Source organism: Dromiciops gliroides, chromosome 6, assembly GCF_019393635.1.
Source record: "Dromiciops gliroides isolate mDroGli1 chromosome 6, mDroGli1.pri, whole genome shotgun sequence".
In the NCBI taxonomy this organism is placed as follows: domain Eukaryota; kingdom Metazoa; phylum Chordata; class Mammalia; order Microbiotheria; family Microbiotheriidae; genus Dromiciops; species Dromiciops gliroides.
The window spans coordinates 248,143,479-248,155,962 of record NC_057866.1 but is presented as its reverse complement, the minus strand read 5'-3'; positions in this window follow the sequence as shown (position 1 = coordinate 248,155,962).

The following is a 12,484-nucleotide window of genomic DNA, read 5'->3' as shown; positions in this document are numbered from 1 at the left end:
CTTATGGCTACTATACTAGTAAGTGAAATATCCAAAAATTCCCCCAGACACCCTCTATTCTTGGATTCTGTACATTTCAAATAATCAATTAATCCTAAAATCAACTCCCAGAAGCAAGACAGCAGTTATACAGTAGAAAGATAGTGGCTTTTGAATGAGAAAACCTGAATTTAAAATTTACTTCTGTCCCTAATTGTTGGACATGCAACTATAAAATTGGGGGTTTGACTAGATAACTTTTAAGATAACTTTCTTTTAGAGCTAATTCTATGAGCTCATTTTGAATAAAGCTTTATTTTACAAATAATTAAAAATAAGTACAGTAAAATTAAATAAACTAAGGTTATTTGAAAATTTGTTATATAGCTGAAACTTACATGCTCAGTACCTGATGTAATAAATGAGGTATTGTCAATAATCTTTACAACTGCAATAGCTAACAACAAGAAATATATTACCACCCTTTACTATCAGTTAACTTCACATCTCTTTTGGGTTTATTTATCAAGTAAAATGGCATGTTAAGGATGACACACCTTTGGCCAATAATTCCAACGTGGCTCAGGACCACACCTTAGAACAAATATCACAATTGTCATTATTTTTAAAAATAAATACCATAAAGAGCAACACATCTACAAAGGTGACTTTATATTCAACCAAAAGGGCAACTATGGGAAGACTATATTATTCAGATGGAATCAAACTATTATATCAAGTGTGAAGGTTTACAGAGAGGCAGCCTGGTGTAGTTGATAGTGCTGGCTTGCAATCAGGATGTTCAAGTCTCAACTCTAACACATACCAGATGTGTTACGTTTGAGTGAGTCATTTAACCTCTCAGTGGCCCCAGGCAACTTTCTAACACTATTTTGTCGAACAATTGGTGATCTAAATTGGTGAAGGGAGTTTCCTTCCTGGAGATTTCCTTGTATAAACTAAATTCATTTTGGAGGTTTTCATCCAATAAGACTGCTCCCTAAACCTACACATTATTGACATTTTCAGGATACAAGTAAAGAAATCGAGTGTATGAAGTGATAAAATCTGTAAAAAGCCACAGAGAAGATGTGTATAGAATGAGAAAGGGGTTACAACACATACTATCATTCATTGAGACAGGTTGTATACATGCATATATTATATATGTGTGTATATCTCTATCTATGCATGCATGCATCCATCCATCCATCCATCCATCCATCTATCTATCTAGATAATCCAAAAGGTCTTGGAGCTATTAAAGATTAAAACTGCAGTAAGAAAGAGTATACTAAGGGAGAGACTGTACCTAGAGAAAACAAGATAACCCAAAACAGAGCCTTGGAGGTCACCATGATGTCTTAGTGGACAAGAAAAGACAGATGTTCCAAGAAAGGAGACTGAGGTCAGATAGGAAAAGAACCAGGAGGGAAGAGTGTTACAGAAGCCAAGAAGGATATGTTAAGGGCTAAAATTCTAGCTAGTCTGTCTAAAATATCTAATGAGTGGTCGCCAATAAATTATAAGCTTTAGCAAGAGTTAGACTTTTAAGCATTTATTAAGGAGAATAAGAATTTGGTAAAGAGAGAGAAAAAGGCCTAGATTCCTATCTATTAAAGGGAGAGCTAATTTCTAGCTCTGCTCTCCACCAGAGTCCAAAGGAAAGAGAGTGAGACCGAGCGCCAGTCTCTTCCTTCCTCCTCCCACTAGCCTGCATCACTTCCTGACGCCAAAGAAAAGACTCCTGGTCTTGCCCTCAAAGACCTTCGCTTTATGGGCGGAACTCTTCTACAGTAAGTCTCCAGCAGGTGGCGTCATTCCAATCGTTACAGATAGAGTATCCTGGTTGGGGGTGTGATTAATAGTATCAAAACCTGAAGCCAGGTGAGAAAGGATAAGATCTGAGAAAATGCCTTAGAAGGATTTAGAAATTTAAAAAATCATTGGCAACCTTGAGAGAGCAGTTTTAGTTGCAGAGTAAAGTCAGAAAATAGGTTGCAAAAGGTTAAAAAGTAAAACTTTATGGTAGGGGCAGCTAGGTGGCCCAGTGGACAGAGCACTGGCCTTGGAGTCAGGAGTACCCGAGTTCAAATCCAGCCTCAGACACTTAACACTTACTACCTGTGTGACCCTGGGCAAGTCACTTAACCCCAATAGCCTCACTAAAAAACAAAACCAAAACCCCCCCCAACTTTGTAGTAGCAGGTCTTCTATGGATTGTACTCAACAAATTTCATGATTCTGTTATATGTGACATCTGTGACTTTTAGTCAATCATCAAGGAGCTCAATATTGATTTTGGAATGAAATTAATGAATTCCTTAGTTATGCAATGCCTGAGCACTGACAGGTTTTTTTTTTTTCCTATAGGCTGAGATCATGGTCACAAAATGGAATGAAAACATGTCATAGAATAATAGAAGTTTAGAATTGGTGGGGAACTTATAGTATGCCAAGTAAAGCTAAATAAGGAAACAAGCCAGAAGATATAATTTGTTTAAAACACCAGAAAGAAAGGCTGGAGTTCACTATTCCATAAATCTACACTGACATCTCCTGGAGAACCCAGAGCTCTACACTGTACAAAACTATATGATCTCATTTGAACCTCATAATTACCCTCTCAGATAGGTATTATAGGTATTACTACTTCTATTTTATAAATGAGAAAACTTAGGAAACTTAACCTGAGAGAGGTGAAATGATTTATCCATGATGAAAGAGTTAGTAAGTGTTGGAAGTCAAATTTCCATCTGGGTCTTCATTAAAAGTTAAGTACTAGGGGGCAGCTAGGTGGCACAGTGGATAAAGCACTGGCCTTGGATTCAGGAGGACCTGAGTTCAAATCCAGCCTCAGACACTTGACACTAGCTGTGTGACCCTGGGCAAGTCACTTAACCTTCATTGCCCTGCAAAAAAACCCCAAACCAACAAAAACAAAAGTTAAGTACTATATCTTCTGCATCAGATTACCTCAAAGAGAAAAATCAACATTAAAAAAAATGAAAGTAATGAAATGAATGTGGCCATTGATTAGTACAAATAAAACAAATATTTATTAAGCTCCTACCGTATGAGAAGTTGGGCTGTGAGGGAAAATGTGATGCTTGGATATGACTTATTTTTCCCCCTTGAAGAAAAAAGTAAGCTCTATCTATACTTTAATAGCAGCAGCAGTTCTTTATGCCTGCAGGTTGTTTATTTTTAAGAGGGGTTTTTTGTTGAGGGAAGGGTAGTATATTTCTTTGATGTCCATTATGAATAGAATGATCAGAATTAGGTCACTCAAGGCAGACTAATTGAAGTAGAAAAGCACTCCACTAGAAAGAGAAGAGAAAACAGATGCCAAACAGATCAAACTACCTCCTCCCTTCACATCCTGGTAGGAACAGTCCAAGAGCCTGGGGAATAGCAGGGAGCACCACAACACCTGACCTACTGGCTCTGCCCTTGAAGCCGTCACTGAGGAGAATCTGAGAAGGGATCTGTCATTCCTGCTACCTGAACTGTCAACCAGTGGCCACAGATGATCAGGAAAGTCTAAGAGCTTTGGGTATAGCAGCACCCTCCAAAACATAAATCTATGCTTTCAAGCATTGGATTTTTGACTCAGATACTTCAATATTCAAAAGAAATATGATATTATTAATAAAAATTACATGAAAGAAGATCCATTTCCATCTGCTTTGCCACTAAGCACTAAGGACCCATGGCTTTTATCTGCATTTTGTCTCCCATTAGAATGTGACTATGAGAATAAGGATTATTTTGCTGTTTGATTAGAATTCTAAGTGCTTAGCCCAGTGCTTTGCACACATATATTTTTACTAAATACTTTTCACTCATAAATAGAATTATAGAATTTTCAGAGACTTAAGTGATGCTGGAGATCTAAACCTTAGGAAGTCCAATAACTTGCTGAAAGTCAGAGTTTATTTGGTACCAGAACATAGATCAGACCCTAAGTTTCTAGACTACTAGTCCAGTGCTCTATTATATCATACTGCTTTACCTTAATAAAATTAGCTAGTTTTTATGGGAAATGAAACAATGTGAAAGTTACCCTGGAAAATTTTAGAGAATAAGAATGTATTTTGTATAAACAAAACTTGAGAACTATCTTTACATGTAATGGGAAAAAAATAAATAAAATACTTTATTAAAAAAAAAAGAATGTATTGGCAATCATTTTTCACTGTATAAAAGCTTTGTGTTTGTGTCCTCTATCATTTAATGATTCTATTTTTACTGTCTCTCTTTGCATGGGTACAATATATCTGCTTCTTTTGCTTTGCCACACTTTATCGCCTAGTTTATTTTGAGAAGATGATAATGAAGATTAAATATCCATGAACAAAATCAATAGAGCTAGGGTAAGAAGGAAAGTGATTGATTGGGGGGAAATATTTGTACCAAATATATCTTAAAAGGCCTTGATGTCCGAGAGATAGGAAATTAACACAAATTCTTAAGACCAAGAGTCATTCCCCTATGGGAACCTATTGAAAAGATATGGACAACCAATTCTCAAAAGAATAGCAAACTACAAACAACTCTATGAAAGATTTTTCCAAATCACTAATAATAAATTAGATTTCTTTATACAACTGAGTGTAGGTATATAATCCTCCCTCTTTGAATCAGTTCTGATGAGAGTGAGATTCAAGCATTGTCTTTGACCCCTCTCCCATTTTTCCCTTTATTGTAAAAAGTCCTCCTTGTTTGCTCTTTTTATGTGAGAAAAATTTTCCCATTCAACCTCTCCTTCCCCATTTTCTCTCTCACCTCTTCTTTTTTGTTAGATCATTCCAACATAATTGACTCATACCCATGTCCTGTTTCTATGTAAACTCCTTTTAACTGCCCTAATAATAATAATAATAATAAAGTTCTTAGGAGTTGCATGGAACTTCCCATATAGGAATGTAAGCAGTTTAATCATATCAAGTCACTTATTATTTCTCTTTCATATTTACCTTGCTATACTTCTCTTGAGTCTTGTGTTTTAAAGTTAAATTTTCTATTCAGCTCTGGTCTTTTCATCAGGAATGCTTAAAAGTACTCTATTTCATTAAATATCTATTCTTCCCCCTCATGAAGGCATATACTCAAATTTGCTGGGCCGGTGATTCTTTGGTTGTAATCCTAGCTCCTTTGTCTTCTGGAATATCATCTTACAAGCCCTCTGCTCCTTTAATGTGGAATCTGCTAAATCTTGTGTGATCCTAACTGTGGTGCCACAATATTTGAACTATTTCTTTCTGGCTGCTTGAACTACTTTTTCTTTGACCTAGGAGCTCTGGAATTTAGCTATACTATTTCTGGATGTTTTCATTTTGGTATCTCTTTTAGGAGGTAATAAGTACATTCTTTCAATTTCTATTTTATTCTCTGGTTCTAGGAAATAAGGGCAGTTTTCTTTGATAATTTATTGAAATATGATATCTAGGCTCTTTTTTAATCATGGCTTTCAAGTTCAATTCTTAATTTAAAAAATGTTTTTTTGAGGGGTAATGAGGATTAAGTGACTTGCCCAGGGTCACACAGCTAATAAGTGTCAAGTGTCTGAAGCCAGATTTGAATTCAGATATTCCTGAATTCAGGGCTGGTGCTTTATCCACTGTGCCACCTAGCTGCCCCCTCAGGTTTATTTCTTAAACAATTCTTGAACAATTCTTAAAATATTTCTTGATCTATTTTCCAGGTAAGTTATTTTCCCAATGGGATATTTCACATTTTCTTCTACTTTTTTTCATTCTTTTAACTTTGTTTTATTGGGTTTTTAAAAAATTTCTAATGGAGCCATTAGCTTCAACTTGACCAATTTTAAGGAACTATCTTTTTTTCATTGAATTTTTGTGCCTCTTTTACCAAGCTGTTAATTCTCTTTTCATAACTTGCATCACTCTCATTTGTTTTCCCAATTTCTTCTACCACTCATCTTTCTTTAATTCTTCCAGGAATTGTTGTTGGGCCCAATTGAATTTTTTTTTTTGAGGTCTTGTTTGTAGCAGTTTTCACACTGTTGTATTCTTCGGAGTTTATGTCTTGATCTTCCCTGTCACTGTAGTAGCATTTTATGATCAAGGCTTTTTGTTTGTTTGTTCATTTTTCTAGCCCATTTCTTGACTTTAAACTTAATGTTAAAATTAGGCTCTGCTCACCTGGAGGGTGGCGTGGCACTGTCCTAAGCTTCAAGCTTTTTTGTTCTGCTATTTTCAGAGCTAGTTCTGGGAATCTGCAAGTTTTTGATGTCTAGCTTTGCTTCTGAAAACTACCTGTTCACATATCCTTTGACCACTTATCATGGGGGGGAATAACTTCTATTCATATAAATTTGACTCAATTCTCTATATACTTGAGGAATGAGGTCTTTATCAGAGAAACTTCCTAGAAAAAACTTCCTTCCCCATGTTTCCTGTATTCCTTCTTAATCTTGTTGGCATCAGTTTTGTTTGTTCAAACCCTTTTAAAAAATAATAATTTTAATTTCACTTAATAGTATTTTATTATTTCCCTATTACATGTAAAGATAGTTTTCAACATTCATTTTTATAAGATTTTGAGTTCCAAATTCTCCTCTCTCCCTTCCCCCCATCCCAAGACAGCATGGCATCTGATATAGGTTCTTGTTATCCTATCAAGTCATTCTAATTTTTAGGAACTTTTTCATTTGTGTAAGTTTTTGTACCTCTTGCGCTAAGCTATCATTTCCCTTTCCAATTCTTTTTTCCATTGTTCTAATTTGTTTTCCACTTTTTCCCCTCTAGCACTTTCATTTCATACGCAAAGATATTTTGAAACTTTTTAACTCTTGCTTCATCTCTTCCATGAATTCTAGTTGAGTTTGTGCCCCAATTGTATTTTTCTCTGAGGCTTTCATTATAAATGTTTTGGAGTCATCTTCTGGTTTTTTTTTTTGTCTTGAGTGTCCTTGCAACCACAATAGCTTTCTATGGTAGGGTTCTTTTTTTTGTGTTCATTCTTCTAGCCCACTTCCTGACTTTAGACTTAATGTTAGAACCTGGTTCTATAAACTTCTAGGAGAAAGGTCTGTGCTGGTCCTCTTACTGCTTTCTTGGGCCACTCGATAGAGTACAATATTTCTGGATCTAAGAGACAGGCTAGGGAGCTGCAAGTTTTCAATATTCTCAAAGTGTTCTGATCCAGGGCAATGTTTAATTGCTTTTATCCCTGGTCTGAGCCATGCTAGTTCCTGATCTGGGTTTCAGTCAGAACAGTAGTAGACTGCTGCTATATTCAGTCCCTATCAAGCAGTTAGGAAGGTCTGCTACTTCAAAGTGATAAAATTTCAACCTCCCCTTTGGTTTGGTATTCCTTCCTTGGTTATTGGACTGTAGGCTTTAGACTTGGCTAGAAACTGGAACTGAGACCACACTGTTCCTGGAGTCCAAGTCACACAGTTCCTTTTTTTTTTTTTTCTGAGAGAGAAAGTGAGAATGAGTGCCTATGTACTCAGAGGCAGGCAAATGACAAGATAGCCTGGGTGGATGGCTGGATGGGACGGGGAGGTAAGTAATGGGTTGGTGTCTGGGGCCAAGTAATAGATGATAGTGTAGATTAAGTGGGCTAGTTTCTATTCACTCAGACCATTGACTAGGAAATCACTAAACAAATTGTGTTACAATAATATAATGAATATTACTGTGCCATATGAAACACTGAATGTGAAGAATTCAAAGAAGCGTAAGGAGACATATGAATGACTACAAAATGAAAGAAAAATACATATATGAATATTATAGGAAGGTGTTTTTCCTATTTTGTGGTGTGTTTGAAGATATATGAATATTATTGTCTTCATTTATTTTCACTTCAATTCAAACCAAAATTTCTATTTAGTCACTCACTATTGTAGGGATATAACATCATTGTTCAAAGTGGGATGAAGGGAGAAAATAAGGAAAAGGAACCTAAGGTATTTAACTTTTTTGTAGCTGAGAAAAGGACTGGTAAGATGCAGTATTTGAACTACTCAAAGCTGACTGTATGGCAGAAAAAGAAAATATATTTGTTTTAAAAGGCTGAATATTCAAACCTGAACTTGCTGAGCAAATATAGTGATTTCCAAAAATGAAATGGCATCTAAGTTAATTCTGTAGATTAGCTTGGAGCTTAAATATCAGAGAAAACATATCAAGTATTGTATAGCATGAATATTCATTTTCATGACTATGTTTGTATGGAAGAAGACAAATTTTTTTGTACATATAATAATTTACATGAACATTTAAGCAATACTGAAGAAATCATAAAAATGGAAATGTTCCATGTTTGTTGCATGAATACAAACATTGTACAAAGTAACAATATTGTTTTAAAAACAACATTGAGTGAATAAATCATTTTGACTGTTATAAATACCCAAATTAACTATAAAGGATGTACAAAGAAAGACACTATCTGTATCCAGAGAAAGAACTGATTTTTAAAAAAGGATGTATAGAAAAATTTACATATACATATGTATATGTGTATATATACATGAACACCTGTGTGTATGCATGTGCACATGTGAGTATGTATGTGTGTGTATGTATTATGTATATAGGGCAGCTAGGTGGCACAGTGGATAGAGCATTGGCCCTTAAGGGAGGACCTGAGTTCAAATCTTCCTCTCCGACCTCAAACTAATAGTTAGGCTATTTCAATTCTCCATTGTCCTTTGCATTTTGATCCCTTCTCCCCTTGTCTTGTCCCCAGTCACTTCTTGCCAAATCTCATTCTTGGATTATGCCCACCATCTGCCTATTCAGCTCCTATTTACTAGCAACTACAATAATACAACCCATGTATCCCTCTAACAAATCTCTTCCAGCTAGTTGCATAGAGTGCTAGGCCTGGAGCCAAGAGAAGAGTTCAAATCTGGCCCCAGCTGCGTGACCCTAGGCAACTGACTTAATTTCTGTCTGCCTTTGTTTCCTCAACTATAAAATGGAATTGATAATAATAATAGCAGAGACATCTATATAGATGTCTCCAAGATGTATCTATCCAGACTGAGCTTCATTCCTCCTTCTCCTATTGGACAATTAAATTGGATATCATGGAGAAACCTTAAGCCCAGGATCTAAAACTGAACTTATCTTTCTCCCTAAGTCCTCCCCTATTCCAACTTTCCTATTTCTGTTGAAAGCACCTCTATCCTTCCAATGTCCTAGGTTTGTAATCTAATCATTATCTATGACTTCTCACTTTCCTTCACCCCAGCAGCAGTTCCCAAATCTTACTGTTTCTATCTCAACAATATCTCTTTTATCCAATTCTTTTCTATTTATAAAGCTACTAACAGTTCACTCATCATCTCTTGCCTAGATTGTTGCAACAGCTTCCTAACTGGCCTCCCTGACTTAGGGAGTCCATCCTCCACACTGCCACCAAAGTAATTTTTCTTTTTGTGAAGCAATTGGGGTTAAGTGACTTGCCCAGGGTCACACAGCTGGTACGTGTTAAGTGTCTGAGGCCGGATTTGAACTCAGGTCCTCCTGACTCCAGGGCTAGTGCTCTATCCACTGCGCCACCTAGCTGCCCCAAAGTAATTTTTCTTAATCACAGATTTAACCATGTTATTCCCTTACTCCATGTTATTCCTTTACTCAATCAATTTTAGAACCTTCTAGTTTCTTTTTCTTCTTCTTCTTCTTTTTTTTTTTTTTTTGGTTTTTTGCAGGGCAATGGGAGTTAAGTGACTTGCCCAGGGTCACACAGCTAGTAAGTGTCAAGTGTCTGAGGCTGGATTTGAACTTAGGTACTCCTGAATCCAGGGCCGGTGCTTTATCCACTGTGCCACCTAGCTGCCCCCCAGTTTCTTCTATGATAAAATATAAATCCCCCTGGTTAGCTTTTAAAGCTATACAACATGCCTCAACCTACCTTTTCAGATTCATTGGGCGTTATTTCTCCTCCTGCACTTTGTAATTCAGCTAAACGGTCTTTTTCTCACACATAAGGCTCCATCCCCCCCCCCCCCCCCGCCGTCTCCATGTCTTTGTACTGTGTATTTCCCTTATTCCTAGAATTCACTCCCTCTTTACCTGGGCTTCTTCAAGTCCTTCTCTTCCTATAAGCTGTAGCTTAAGAACCTTTTCCTTGTATTGAACCACTTTGCATATATGTGTACTTAACTTTATATTTATTCTATGTATACTTTCATAGATACTTGTCTCCTTTATTAGAAAGTATGTTCTTTGCAAGTTGCTATGCTTTCATTCATATCATTCCCAGGGACAAGAATTTGCTATTTCAGACATCTTTAGAATTGATCCTACAGTGCCTTCAAATTTGTGTCATCTCCAGCATAGCAAATTTAGCTTAATCCACATGCTCTTTTTTCTTTACAGCCATTTCTACTTTACATCAGGGATTGATCTTAAATTCCCAGTGTGGTACCTTAATTATCACTGGTGGAAAAAACAGTATGTTATAGAAATTTAGGCAGATCCTTCTATTTTTGTCTATTTGCTCTCATTCTACTTTATCTTGAAATGCTTTTGGGATATATTGGTTTAATTGGCTCTCACATTAAATTTTGTGCAAACTAATTTTTCTCTCCTACCACTTCTTTTTTATAATGTGATATAGTGCTAATAATCTTTTGCCATTTTCCGTCATAAGATTTTGCAAATGAATTTATTTCCCTTCTAATTCATTATTATCTTTGAAGAGCATATTTCTATATTTGATGTAGAAATCAAATATTTTCTGACTGAGGCAGTTTCTGGATTCTTTCAAGTTCTTCGTCATGGTAAATGTTTTTTCTCAGTTGAATTTCCATAGGAAATGGCAATACTCAATATTGATGTCTCTTTTTCATTTTTCAGCATAAATAGTTCATTTCAATAGGTCAAAATGGATGTTTTTCTACTATATCTTCCTTTCATCTATTATTGATTTTGATCTAATAGATCAGTGATATAAATTCCTTTAAGTTCCAACATTACCAGCCCTCTACCTCCACCTGCTTTCTCTGTATTATTTCTGCCTTTCATGCCCCATTTTATGAGATGATTGTTCCTTTTTATCTTTTCCTATTCAATTTTGTTTTTTAGAATCACCCCATCATACACAACTCAGCCCCAGTCTTTCAAACTACCTTAGTAATGAAGAATATTAAAAACATTTAAGAATATGAATAATGTCTTCATACATTATAAGTAAACAGTTTGACCTTAAAGAGGGCCTTATAATTAGTTTTTAGTGTTTTCCTTATATTTCTTCTGGATCTTTGAATTCCTTTTTTTTTTTTGTATTTTTGTTTTTGTTTTTGTTTTGTTTTGTTACATATACATGAAATTCTTTCAGTTCATCAAATGTCTTTTGTTTTTTCATTCAGGATTATACTCAACTTTGCTAGGTAAGTTATTTTTGGATGCAACCCCAGTTCCTTTACTCTTTGAAATATAATGTTCCATAACCTGTGGTCTTTTAGTGTAGAAGCTGCTAGGGCTTGTGAAATACTGACAGTATTTAAATTTTTTTTTCTTGTTGCTTGAAATATTTTCTCCTTAAGCTCAGAGTTCTGAAACTTGACTATTACATTCCTGTAAGTTTTTTTTTCTGAGATGTCTTTCAGGTGGTGAACACTAGATTTAAAAAAAAATTTCTACTTTATCCTTTTTTTTTCTAGAACTTCAGGGCAATTTTCCTTAATAATTTGTTGTAGTACTATTTCCATATTCTTTTTAAAATCATAACTTTCAGGTAGGCTAATAATTCTTATATTGTCTCTCCTTGATTTGTTCTGCAGATCAATTGTTTTTCTGAGGTATTATATTTTCTAGTTACATTATTTCTTGATCTCATAATGTCATTCAATTCCCCTTGCCCAATTCCAGTTTTTAAAATGTTATTTTGAGGAGCCAAGATGGTGGAGGAGAGGCTGTGACTCCTGCAAGCTCCCAATAAACCCATCCACACACTCCCAAATAATGCCATAAAAAAACCCAGAGTAGTCTAACTCACACAAGAACAGAGTGAGACTATTTTCCAGCAAAGATGGCAACTGGGATCAGCTGCTGATCAGGCTGAGACAGGAGTTCAGTGTGTGGTCTGGACCCAACCAGGAACAGACCATGCCTTCTGCACTTTGGAGTCTTCAGCACCAGTGGCTACTTCTGAGGTTTGGCTCACAGATCTGTGAGGGGGATTGGCAGTTGGCCGGGTGAAGTGGCTGTGGTCTCTGCTGGAGTTGGGGTGAATCTCCCTGGTTCTATACCAGTGGGCTGAATTGAGTGGTGGCAGCCCAGTGGGGGAGGGACACAGGCATGCCAAGCTTCCCCCCATAGAGAATCAGATTTCAATTAGACATCTGCCTTTGGGTTGAGATGAGTAGGCAAAGAAAGAAGCAGACTACAGAAAGCTTTTCTGGGGGCAAGTAGACCAGAATACACCCTCAGAAGAAGATAATAACAAAGTCAAAGCTCCAACATCCAAAACTTCCAAGAAAAAATATTAATTGGTCTCAGGCCATGGAATTGCTCAA